At 48.1% G+C, this 13,220-nt stretch overlaps 1 protein-coding gene across 1 annotated transcript in view; it reads left to right on the plus strand.

The window, feature by feature from the left end:
* Positions 1-13,220, plus strand: part of LOC144497223 (complement factor H-like) — a 138,314-nt gene that overhangs the window by 23,035 nt on the left and 102,059 nt on the right. The window lies entirely within an intron of this gene.

Consider the following 13,220-nt stretch of genomic DNA (forward strand, 5'->3'; position numbering starts at 1 on the left):
GTAGCATTTATTCCAGTCCAATTGTTGGATAATTTTTGCTTGGATGTCTCACAATTATTTGAAGAGCAGGGAGAGACTGAATTTCAAAAACTACATTAAAGGTAAAGCACAATACCATCTTTCAGTGCTATTAAAATTCAATGCCAATCATTGTGCCTTCAAAAGCCAAGGCAATTCTTTCAGGGTTAGTAAAGTGCTAAACTATACTCTCCCACACCTCCCCATAAAATAGAAATGGAGGATCAGGTAATGTGATGCTCATGCATGATGTGGGAGCTGGTGGACCCCATTGTGGTTCCCAGTGAGCACATCTGTAGTAAGTGTTGGTTGCTTAAGGAACTCCAGTTCAGAGTGGATGAGCTGGATTCTGAGCTTCAGACGCTGCGACACATTAGGGAGGGGAGAGATACCTGGACACTGTGTTCCAGGAGGCAGTCACACCCCTTAGATTAAATACCTTGAATTCGGCCAGTGGTCAGGGACAGGAGGGTGTGGCTGCGAATGAGGTAGGTAGAGGGATCCAGGAGCTAGGTTTGCAGGAGCGTCAGTCCCTGAACCTGTCCAACAGATTCGAGATCCTTGCTCCCTGTGTGGACGGGAACGGGTACTGCAGGGAGGATGAGCAAACTGACCAGGGCTCTGTGGTACAGGGAGCTGTTCAAGTGGGGGGAGAGAAAAGAAATGTAGTCGTAATTGGGGATAGTATAGTTATGGGCATTGACACTGTTCTCTGTGACCAGGACCGAGAATTCCAAAGGTTGTGTTGCCTGCCTGGTGCTCGGGTTCGGGATATCTTATCTGGGCTGCAGAGGAACTTGGAGTGGGAGAATAAAGATCTAGTTGCCTAGAGATAAACATCTCCAAAGATAAACAGGAGTTACAGCATCTGGTAGAGGCAGCTGAGGGACTTCACTGGTGCATCCTGGGAGAAGTTGGACCTGCAACATCTACTAAAAAGTAGGAAGCGGAAGATCTGGTGTCAAGGAGCGGTAAGCCCGAAACACTACATTAGTGTTTCCCTCCCTCCTCTAACCAAAAAAAAAGGCCATTGTGAGAAGGTAAGAGTTTGCATCTAAATTGGAAGGGCATAATTATTCTGGCCGGGAGGTTTGCTAGTGTCACACAGGAAGATTTAAACTAGTTTGGCAGCGGGGTGGGTACCAAAGCAAAGGTGAATTAGCTGAAGGGGACCCAGAGAGTAGGGTCAGTAAGACTCAGAGAAAGAGCAAGAAGGGTGTGGTTGCTCATCAAAGAGGGTCTGGTGGACTGAAGTGCATTTATTTCAATGTGAGAAGTGTAACAAGTAAGGCAGATGATCTTAGATCTTGGATTCGTACTAGGAACTATGATGTTGTTGCCATTACAGAGACTTGGTTAAGGGAAGGACAGGATTGGCAGCTTAACATTCCAGGATACAGATGTTTTAGGCGGGATAGAGGGGGATGTAAAAGGGGTGGGGGAGTTGCACTACTGGTTAAGGAGAATATCACAGCTGTACTGTGGGAGGACACCTCAGAGGGCTCATACAGTGAGGCAATATGGGTAGAGCTCAGGAATAGGAAGGGTGTAGTCACAATGTTGGGGGTTTACTATAGGTCACCCAACAGCCAGCAGGAGATAGAGGAACAGATATGTAGGCAGATTTTGGCAAGGTGTAAAAGTAACAGGGTTGTTGTGGTGGGAGATTTTAACTTCCCCTATATTGACTGGGACTCACTTAATGCTAGGGGCATGGATGGGGCAGAGTTTGTAAGGAGCATTCAGGAGGGCTTCTTGAAACAGTATATAGATAGTCCAACTAGGGAAGGGGCCATACAGGACCTGGTGTTGGGGAATGAGCCCAGCAGGTGGTCGATGTTTCAGAAGGGGAGCAATTTGGGAACAGTGACCACAATTCAGTAAGCTTTAAGGTACTGATGGATGAAGATAAGTGTAGTCCTCAAGTGAAGGTGCTAAATTGGGGGGAGGCTATTTACAACAATATTAGGCAGGAACTGAAGCATGTAGATTGGAGGCAGATGTTTGAGGGCAAATCAACATCTGGCATGTGGGAGGCTTTCAAGTGTAAGTTGATAGGGATTCAGGAACGGCACATTCCTGTAAGGATGAAGGATAAGTATTGCAAGTTTTGGGAACCTTGGCTAACGCGAGATATTGTGAGCCTAGTCATAGAGATAAAGGAAGCATTTGTCAAGGTTAGGAGGCTGGGAACACATGAAGCAAGTGTGGAATACAAGGAAAGTAGAAAGAAACTCAAGCAAGGATTAAAGAGGGCTAAACGGGGTCACGAAAAAGCATTGACCAGCAGGATTAAGGAAAATCCCAAGGCTTTTTATGCATATATACAGAGCAAGAGGATAGCCAGGGAGAGGGTTGGCCCACTCAAGGACAGTGGAGGGAATCTATGCGTGGAGCGAGAGGAAATGGGTGAGATATTAAATGAGTACTGTGTGTCAGTATTCACCAAAGTGAAGGACTTGGTGGATGATGAGTCTGGGAAAGGGTGTGTAGATAGTTTGAATCATGTTGAGATCAAAAAAGAGATGGTATTGGGGTTCTTGAGAAACATTAAGGTAGACAGGTCCCCAGGGCCTGATGGGATATACCCCAAAATACCGAGAGAGGCGAGTGAGGAAATTGCTGGGGCCTTGAGAGAAATCTTTGTATCCTCACTGACCACAGGGGAGGTCCCAGAAGATTGGAGAGTAGCCAATGTTGTTCCTTTGTTTAAGAAGGGTAGCAAGAATAATCCAGGTAATTACAGGTCGATGAGCCTTACATTAGTGGTAGGGAAATTATTGGAGAGGATTCTTCGAGACAGGATTTATTCCCACTTGGAAATAAGTGGACGTATTAGCGAGAGGCAACATGGTTTTATGAAGGGGAGGTCGTGTCTCACTAACTTGATCGAGTTTTTCGAGGAAGTGACGAAGGTGGTTGATGAGGGTAGGGCAGTAGATGTTGTCTACATGGACTTCAGTAAGGCCTTTGACAAGGTGCCTCATGGCAGACTGGTGCAGAAGGTGAAGTCGCATGGGATCAGAGGTGAGCTGGCAAGGTGGATACAGAACTGGCTCAGTCATAGAAGACAGAAGGTAGCAGTGGAAGGGTGCATTTCTGAATGGAGAGCTGTGACAAGTGGCGTTCCTCAGGGATCAGTGCTGGGACCTTTGCTATCTGTAATACATATAAATGATTTGGAGGAAAATGTAACTGGTTTGATTAGTAAGTTTGCGGACGACACAAAGGTTGGTAGAGTTGCGGATAGTGATGAGGACCATCAGAGGATACAGCAGGATATAGATCGGTTAGAGTCTTGGGCAGAAGATGGCAGATGGAGTTTAATCCAGACAAATGCGAGGTAATGCATTTTGGAAGGCCTAATACAAATAGGGAATATGCTGTAAATGGCAGAATCCTTAAGAGTATTGATAGGCAAAGGGATCTGGGTGTACAGGTACACAGGTCACTGAAAATGGTAAAGCAGGTGGAGAAGGTAGTCAAGAAGGCATACGGCATGCTTGCCTTCATTGGCCGGGGCATTGAGTTTAAAAATTGGCAAGTCATGTTGCAGCTTTATAGAACATTAGTTAGGCCGTACTTGGAATATAGTGTTCAATTCTGGTCGCCACATTGGATGTAGAGGCTTTGGAGAGGGTACAGAAAAGATTTACCAGGATGTTGCCTGGTATGGAGGGCATTAGCTATGAGGAGAGGTTGGAGAAACTTGGTTTGTTCTCACTGGAACGATGGAGGATGAGGGGCGACCTAATAGAAGTCTACAAGATTATGAGAGGCATGGACAGAGTGGATAGCCAGAAGCTTTTTCCCAGGGTGGAAGAGTCAATTACTAGGGGGCATAGGTTTAAGGTGCGAGGGGCAAGGTTTAAAGGAGATGAACGAAGCAAGTTATTTTTACACAGAGGGTGGTGGGTGCCTAGAACTCGCTGCTGGGGGAGGTAGTGGAAGCGGATACAGTCGTGACTTTTAAGGGGCGTCTTGACAAATACATAAATAGGATGGGAATAGAGGGATATGGTCCCTGGAAGGGTAGGGGGTTTTAGTTAAGTCGAGCAGCATGGTCGTTGCAGGCTTGGAGGGCCGAAGGGCCTGTTCCTGTGCTGTAATTTTCTTTGTTCTTTGATCTTTGTTCTTTGTCAGGGTCCATGTAGGTACCAATGACATAGGTAGAACAGGAACAAAGGTTCTGCTAAGGGAATATGAACAGCTAGAAGCTAAATTAAATAGCAGAACCAAAAAGGTAATAATCTCTGGACTATGACCTGAGCCATGAGCTAATTGGCACAGGGTCAATAAGATTAAGGAGGTAAATGTATGGCTCAAAGATTGGTGTAGGAGGAATGCGTTTGAATTCATGGGACATTGGCACCAGTACTGGGAAAGAGGGGACCTGTTCCAATGGGACAGTCTTCATCTGAATCATGCTGGGACCACAGTCCTGGCAAATCGTATAACCAGGGCTGTAGATTGGACTTTAAGCTAAATAGTGGGGGAGAGGGTTCAGTTGTATGGAGAATTAGAAAATCAAAGTTAAAAGAGAGGGTAGAAATGCAGGTTAATGATGAGGACTTTCAACTAGTTAAAGGAGCCGAGGGCTCAGGAGTGGTTAATAAAGTTTCAAGACCACATAATAGAACATAAAGCATAGAAGGTGGCAGGAATCTAACCTCAGGCAGAGCAAAAAAGGTGACAAGTATGAGAAGGAGGTGGTCAATGCAGGACAGAGGGTGTTGTACCTAAATGTGTGCAGTATTCAGAACAAGGTAAATGAACTTCTTGCGCACATTGAAAGTGGCTGGTACGATGTTGTGGGCATCGCAGAGATGTGGCTGTAAGGGGATCAGGGCTGGGATCTAAATATCCAAGGATATGTGTCCTATCAAAAGAACAGGCAGATGGACAAAGGGGGCGGGGTTGCATTGTTAGTAAGGAATGAAGTTAAATCGATAGCAAGAAGCGATATTGGATCAGAAGGCACAGAATCTCTGTGGGTAGAATTGAGGAATCGCAAAGCTAAAAAAACTCTGATGGGAGTTATGTACAGGCCCCCTAGCAGTAGTCAGGATGTGGGACAGAAAATAAGTCAGGAGATCGAAAAGGCGTATAAAAAAGGCAGTTTACAATAATCGTGGGGGACTTCAATATGCAGGTGGACTGGGAAAATCAGGTAGGTAATGGATCCCAAGAAAAGGAATTTGTGGAATGTCTCAGAGATGGTTTTTTGGAGCAGCTTGTGACAGCCTACTAGGGAACAGGCAATTCTGGATTTGATGATGAGTAATGAGGCAGATTTGATTAGGGAACTTAAGGTGAAGGAACCCTTAGGGAGCAGTGACCACAATATGATAGAATTTACCCTGCACTTTGAGGGTGAGAAGTTGGAATCAGATGTAATGTTATTACAATTAAGTAAAGGTAACTACAAAGACATGAGGGAGGAGCTGGCTAAAGTTGATTGGAAAGGGAGCCGAGCAAGGAAGACAATGGAACAACATTGGCAAGAGTTTTTGGGAGTTATTTGGGAGGCACAACAGAAATTCATCCCAAGGAGGAGGAAACAGCCACGGAGGACGAGGCATCCATGGCTGATGAGGGAAGTCAAAGACAGCATAAAAGCAAAAGAAAGTGGCAAGGATTAGTAGGAAGCCAGAGGATTGGGAAGCCTTTAAAAGTGAGCTGAGGACAACTAAAAAAGCAGTAAGGGGGAGGGGTGGGGGGGGGGGGGGGGGGGGAAGAGAAGATGAAATATGCGTGTAAGCTAGCTAGTAATATAGAAGAAGATAGGAAAAGTTTTTTTCAGTATATAAAAGGTAAGAGAGAGGCAAAAATAGCCATTGGACCACTGGAAAATGAAGCTGGAGAAGTAATAATAGGAAACAAAGAAATGGCAGAGGAACTGAATAGTTACTTTGCATCAGTCTTCACGGTGGAAGACACCAGTGGGATGCTAGAGCTCCAGGAGAATCAGGGGGCACAGGTGAGTATAGTGGCCATCACTAAGGAAAAGGCTCTGGGGAAACTGAAAGGATTGAAGGTGGATAAATCATCTGGATCAGATGGACTACATCCCAGGGATCTAAAAGAGATCGTTGAGGAAATTGTGGAGGCATTGGTGGTGATCTTTCAGGAATCACTGGAGGCAGGAAGAGTCCCAGAGGACTGGAAAATAGCTAATGTAACACCACTGTTTAAGAAGAGAGGGAGGCAGCAGATGGGAAATTATAGGCCGGTTAGCCTGATTTCGGTCATTGGTAAGATTTTAGAGTTCATTATTGAAAATGAGATCGCAGAGTACTTGGAAGTGCATGATAAAATAGGACTGAGTCAGCACAGCTTCGTCAAGGGAAGGTCATGTCTGAAAAATCTGTTAGAGTTCTTTGAGGAGGTAACAAGGAAGTTAGATAAAGGAGAACCAGTGGATGTGATTTATTTAGATTTTCAAAAGGCTTTGGACAAGGTGCTGCATAGGAGACTGTTAAATAAGTTAAGAGCCCATAGTGTTAAGTGTAAGATCCTGACATGGATAGAGGATTGGTTGATGGGCAGAAGGCAGAGAGTGGGGATAAAGGGGTCTTTTTCAGGATGGCAGCCGATGACTAGTGGTGTGCCTCAAGGGTCGGTGCGAGGACCACATCTTTTCACAATATACATTAACGATTTGGAAAAAGGAACTGAAGGCACTGTTGCTAAGTTTGCAGATGATACAAAGATATGTAGAGGGATAGATTGCATTGAGGAAGTAGGGGGGGCTGCAGAAGGATTTGGACAGGTTCGGAGAGTGGGCAAAGAAGTGACAGATGGAATACAATGTGAAAAAGTATGAGTTATACACTTTGGAAGGAGGAATGGAGGCATAGACTATTTTCTAAATGGGGAAATGCTTAGGAAACCAGAAACACAAAGGGACTTGGGAGTCAATGTTCAAGATTCTCTCAAGGTTAACGTGCAGGTTCAGTCGACAGTTAGGAAGGCAAATGCAATGTTAGCATTCTTGTCATGAAGGTTAGAATACAAGAGCAGGGATGTATTTCTGAGGCTGTATAAGGCTCTGGTCAGACGCCATTTGGAGTATTGTGAGCAGTTTTGGGCCCCATATCTAAGAAAGGATGTGCTGGCCTTGGAAAGGGTCCAGAGGAGGTTCACAAGAATGATCCCTGGAATGAAGAGCTTGTCGTATGAGGAATGGTTGAGGACTCTGGGTCTGTACTCATTGGAGTTTAGAAGGATGAGGGGGGGATCTTATTGAAACTTACAGGATACTGCAAGACCTGGATCGAGTGGACATGGAGAGGATGTTTCCACTAGTAGGAAAAACTAGAATCAGATGGCACAACCTCAGGCTAAATCGACGATCCTTTAAAAACAGATGAGGAGGAATTTCTTCAGCCAGTGAGTAGTGAATCTGTGGAACTCTTTGTCACAGAGGCTGTGGAGGCCAGGTCATTGAGTGTCTTTAAGACAAAGATTGATTAATAAGGGGATCAGGGGTTATGGGGAAAAGACAGGAGAATGGGGATGAGAAAAATATCAGCCATGATCGAATGGCAGAGCAGACTTGATGGACCAAGTGGCCTAATTCTGCTCCTATGTCTTAGGTCTTATTATAGCTAAATACTGGGGAGTTGGTGGGGGGGGGGTTATTTTGATGAAAGGGTAAAAACAGGTTCTCACTGTATGCCATAACATAAGCGATGCCTCCTTGAAAGGCTGGGCTTAGAATGCTCACTGATGATTGCACAATGTTCAGCACTATTCGCAACTCCTCGGATACTGAAGCAGCCCTTGTCCAAATGCAGCAAGACCTGGACAATATCCAGGCTTGCGCTGGCGAGTAACATTCATGCCACACGAATGCCAGAAAATGACCACCTCCAACAAGAGAAAATCTAACCATTATCCCTTGATAATGGCATTACTGTCGCGGAATCCCCCACTATCAACTGTCATTCCCAGAATGTTCCAGTTCCATAAAGGTAAAGTGCCACTGTGACCTTGACTGCCAAAGCCAATTCAGTTCTGGGATTGTAGTTCAATGTCTCTAACTTTAGTCCAGGTAGGCCACATATCTCTGCAATAATCTGCTTGGCAAATTGCAGCCTCCTCCTCAACTGCACTGGGGTCACACAAGTGTGGGAGGACTGCTCTGTGAAAACCTTGGATGGATCAGGCCTCATGCTTGAGAGGCCTCCTGCTGCCTTCTCCTGTAGCAACACATGCTGCCTGCTTGGTCTCATCTCATCCAACTCAGCATTCAGAAAAAGGGTCCAAAATATCCAAAAGAAACCAGTCCCTTTCTCCTGGTGACTCCCGTAAGGTGTTTAGTGGCTCAGTACTAGGTGAAGTACTGAGACAATATCTGGGGAAAAATATTGATGGAGTGTTGGTGAAGCTTTGACAAAGACTTTAGGAAAGCCTTCAAATGCACTGTAGTCAGTGAGTCACAACCAGTAAGTGAACAGTGAAAGCTGAGCATGGCTTTAAGTAGCAGTCAAAATATTCAATGATAACGTGTTTACTGCTGTTCAGCTCATCGCTGTTAAGAGGGGTTGTTAAGTGAAACATTATCCACCAAAATGAATGCTAGCAGGCAATTTAATTGACAATCATCGCCCTAATGAGCTTCCAAGCAGCAATTTTGAGCGTGCTTCAATTCCACTATCACGTTTGTACCTTATGCTAAATATAGGCTAAACCAGCATTGGAATTACAGATTCCATTTCAGCCATCTATTTACCACTCAAAATATTTTGCCATAATTTATGTGGTGAACCATTGTTGGTTCCCACCAGGTAGTGCTGAGCCATGGTCTGGCCAGTACTATGAGTCTGTAGATATGTTACTGTTGGGGTTAGGGTTGGGCTGTTCTACCTGTTAATATAGTCCTATGGTACACCCCAGTTCGCTCCGCCTCCTGGGAGAGGTATAAAGGTCACTGCTCTGCCTGGTGACCCTTTAGTCTGGGATTGTATACTGTATATAGTAGCTCTGTTATTGTTGGCAATAAAAGCCTTTATTTCCCGAGTACATCCAGCCTCTCGTGTGTTATATCGCGCATCAATTTTATTGCCAACAAGTAAATGCTTTTTTTTGAAAAAAAAACGACAAAAGAAAACATGGAGCAAATGCTTAAACCCGAACGGCTTACGTTGGACCCACGTGCGGCGGGAGCATCGAACACTTTCGACCACTGGTTGAAGTGTTTCCAAGATTACCTCGACGCCTCCACAGCGATCACCGACGACGCCGGGTCCTCCACGCGAGGGTAAGCGACGCTTTATACCTAGCGATACGTGGGGCCACCGACTACAAAGGGGCCCTCGAGCTTCTCAAGAAGCGATACAACAAACCGCCGAATGAGATCCATGCTCGATACCTTCCAGCCACTCGACGGCGGCAGCCCGGCGAAACGACGGAACAGTACGCGTGCGAGCTTCAGCAGCTAGCCAGAGCCTGTAACTGCAAGTCAGTGTCGGCAGACCAGTACATGAACGACCTAGCTCGAGATGCGTTCGTGGCGGGAATCGGCTCGTCGTACATCCGCCTCCGGCTGTTGGAGCAAGGTAACCTCGATCTCACTAAAACCATAGAGTTAGCTGACGCTCTAGAAACGGCCTCCAAAAGTCTGGCGATGTACCCCGACGACCACGTGGAGACAGTGGGGCAGGGGCAGTCACAGACTCCACTTCATTCAGCGGGACCGAAAAACTGCGCGATTGCATTCCCAGCCTCGGACCTGACGACGGCAGCAGCTCCAGGTGGCCCGTGGTGTTACTTCTGTGGGGGAGTGAAACACCCTCAGCAGCGATGTCCAGCTATAGCAGTGTTGTGCTCCGCCTGCGGCAAGAAGGGGCATTATTCCAAGGTATGCCGGTCCAAACTTCCATCCAAGACCAGCAGTGCGGCGTGTGACTCCCCGGAGCCGACCTCCTTGTCTTCTGCGTCTTCAAGGTCTTCTACCACGTGCGATTCCAGGACGTCGCCATTCCGAACGACGGAGTCGCAAGACACGTGCGACCTGCAGGGGCCGCAGGTTTTGGCGCCATCGTCCACGTGCGACCTATGGGGGCAGCCATTTTGGTCAGCACCGACCGCGAATGACCAGCAGGGGTCATCATCAACCATCTCAGCTGCCTGCAGTTGCACCCACGAACCAACGGTGGCGTCGATCATCCTGGACCAGGCCAAGCCTCACAGACTCGACAAGTCCATGATGGACATACAGGTAAACAGACGCCCGATTTATTGTTTGTTTGACAGCGGGAGCACGGAGAGCTTCATTCACCCGGACACCGTGAAGCGGTGTGGTCTCCAGATTCGGACTGTCAAGCAGACAATTTCGATGGCGTCAAGGTCCCGGTCTGTCACCGTGCTAGGGAGCTGTGTGGTCAATCTGACGGTGCAGGGCACGGTGTACGAGAACTTCAGGCTCCTTGTGTTACCGCACCTTTGCGCGCCAATACTCCTAGGACTAGATTTTATGGTCCACTTGAAGAGTGTAACCCTGCAGTACGATGGGCCACTCCCTCCGCTTTCAGTGGGAGACCCGCAGCCTCTAAATTGCCCAACGCGCTCCACATGTAGTCTCTCAACGCTTAGGATTACCACACCCTCCCTATTCCAGAATCTCGTGCCAGGCTGCAAGCCCATCGCAACCAAGAGCAGGCGTTACAGCGCTGAGGATCGGATCTTCATTCGATCTGAAGTTCAGCGGCTCCTCAAGGAAGGGATCATCCAACCTAGCGCTAGTCCTTGGAGAGCGCAAGTCGTGGTAGTTAAGGATGGGAACAAACCCCGGATGGTCATAGACTATAGTCAGACCATTAACAGATACACGCAGCTGGATGCGTATCCCCTCCCGCGCATATCTGACATGGTCAACCAGATTGCGCAGTACCAGGTGTTCTCCACCATCGACTTAAAATCCACTTATCACCAGCTCCCCATTCGCCCAGAGGACCGACAATACACGGCCTTTGAGGCGGATGGTCGCCTGTACCACTTTTTAAGGGTTCCTTTTGGTGTCACGAATGGGGTCTCGGTCTTCCAGCGTGCTATGGACCGAATGGTGGACCAGAACGGGCTGCGGGCTACCTTCCCGTACCTGGATAACGTCACCATCTGCGGCCATGACCAGCAGGACCACGATGCCAACCTTCTTAGATTCTTACGCACTGCATCTCACCTGAATCTGACCTACAACAGGGAGAAGTGTGTATTTCGCAAGCGCCGCCTAGCTATCCTCGGATACGTGGTGGAAAACGGGGTCCTTGGCCCTGATCCAGACCGTATGCGTCCTCTCCTCGAACTTCCCCTGCCCACTAGCGTCAAAGCACTGAGAGGATGCTTAGGCTTCTTCTCATACTACGCACAGTGGGTTCCCAATTACGCGGACAAAGCCCGTCCGCTCATCAAGTCTACCTCTTTTCGCCTAGCAACAGAGGCTCGCTTAGACTTTGCAAGAATAAAAGCCGACATCGCGAAAGCCACGATGCACGCTATCGATGAGTCCATCCCCTTCCAGGTGGAGAGTGATGCATCTGATTTCGCCCTGGCCGCCACACTTAACCAGGCGGGCAGGCCTGTCGCCTTTTTCTCTCGCACCCTCCAAGGCCCTGAAATTCAACATTCGGCGGTGGAAAAGGAGGCCCAGGCCATTGTGGAGGCTGTTCGGCATTGGCGCCATTACTTGGCGGGTAAACGGTTCACTCTACTCACGGACCAGCGGTAAGATGAAGAATGATAAAATCTTGAGGTGGAGAATCGAACTCTCCACCTACAATTATGATATCATGTACTGTCCAGGGAAGCTCAACGAGCCCTCGGATGCCCTGTCGCGTGGAACATGCGCTAGTATGCAGGAGAATCGATTGCAGGCTCTCCACAATGACCTCTGCCATCCGGGGGTCACTCGGCTCTTCCACTTCATAAAAGCCCGGAATCTACCATACTCGGTGGAGGATGTCAGGTCCATAACCAGAAGCTGCCGGGTATGCGCGGAATGCAAACCACACTTTTACCGACCTGACAGGGCACACTCATTAAGGCCACTCGTCCCTTCGAAAGACTGAGTGTGGACTTTAAGGGCCCCCTTCCCTCGACAGATCGGAACGTGTACTTCCTCAATGTGGTTGATGAGTACTCACGATTCCCTTTTGTCATTCCCTGTTCTGATATGACCGCTGCCACGGTTATCAAAGCATTTCGTGATCTTTTCACCCTGTTTGGTTACCCCTGTTATATCCACAGCGATAGGGGCTCGTCGTTCATGAGTGATGACTTGAGGCAATACCTGCTCTCATATGGGATTGCCTCTAGTAGAACCACGAGCTACAACCCAAGGGGTAACGGACAGGTTGAACGAGAGAATACTACAGTCTGGAAGGCTGTCTTACTGGCGTTGAGGTCTAAAGGTCTTCCAGTCTCCCGTTGGCAAGAGGTACTCCCTGATGCGCTCCACTCCATACGCTCACTCCTGTGTACGGCAACCAACGCTACTCCTCATGAGAGAATGTTTTCATTTCCTAGGAAGTCTTCCTCTGGGACCTCATTACCATCTTGGTTGGCGTACTCAGGACCTGTCCTCCTGCGGCGGCATGTTAGGACCCGCAAGTCCGACCCTTTGGTTGAACAGGTCCATCTCCTCCACGCCAACCCTCAGTATGCCTATGTGGCATACCCTGTCGGGCGAGAGGACACGGTCTCGATTCGAGATCTGGCGCCAGCAGGGCGCTTGGAAACCCCTGTCGCTCCCACACCTCCTGTTAGGGACCCCCCAACCATTATTTCCCCTCCTGACACGGCGCGGGCAGTATCGGGACCACCACTTAACCCTCTTACTCCCGTGTACAGCTTGCCTGAGTCCAGGAGATGGTCGCCACTTCAAGGCGTGCCCGAGTTCAGCGGATTGTCACCACCTCGGGGTCTACCGGCCCGTGAGGCACTGGAGGAGTCGCTGGACACCGCCTTGGAGAGAACGTCACCGCGATTGCCTGAACCGGTGTCATCGCCGGTGTTGAGGAGGTCACAACGACGGTGCGGTCCCCCAGACCGTTTGAACTTATAGACAGATGAACAATTGTTTTGTGTTTTTGATGCGCGTTATCACACACGAGGCTTGAGATGCTCAAGGAAATAAAGGCTTTTATTTACTATTACAACGAAGCTACCATGTATAGTACACGATCCCAGACTGAGGGGTC

This window comes from Mustelus asterias, chromosome 8 (genome assembly GCF_964213995.1).
Source record: "Mustelus asterias chromosome 8, sMusAst1.hap1.1, whole genome shotgun sequence".
Lineage (NCBI taxonomy): Eukaryota > Metazoa > Chordata > Chondrichthyes > Carcharhiniformes > Triakidae > Mustelus > Mustelus asterias.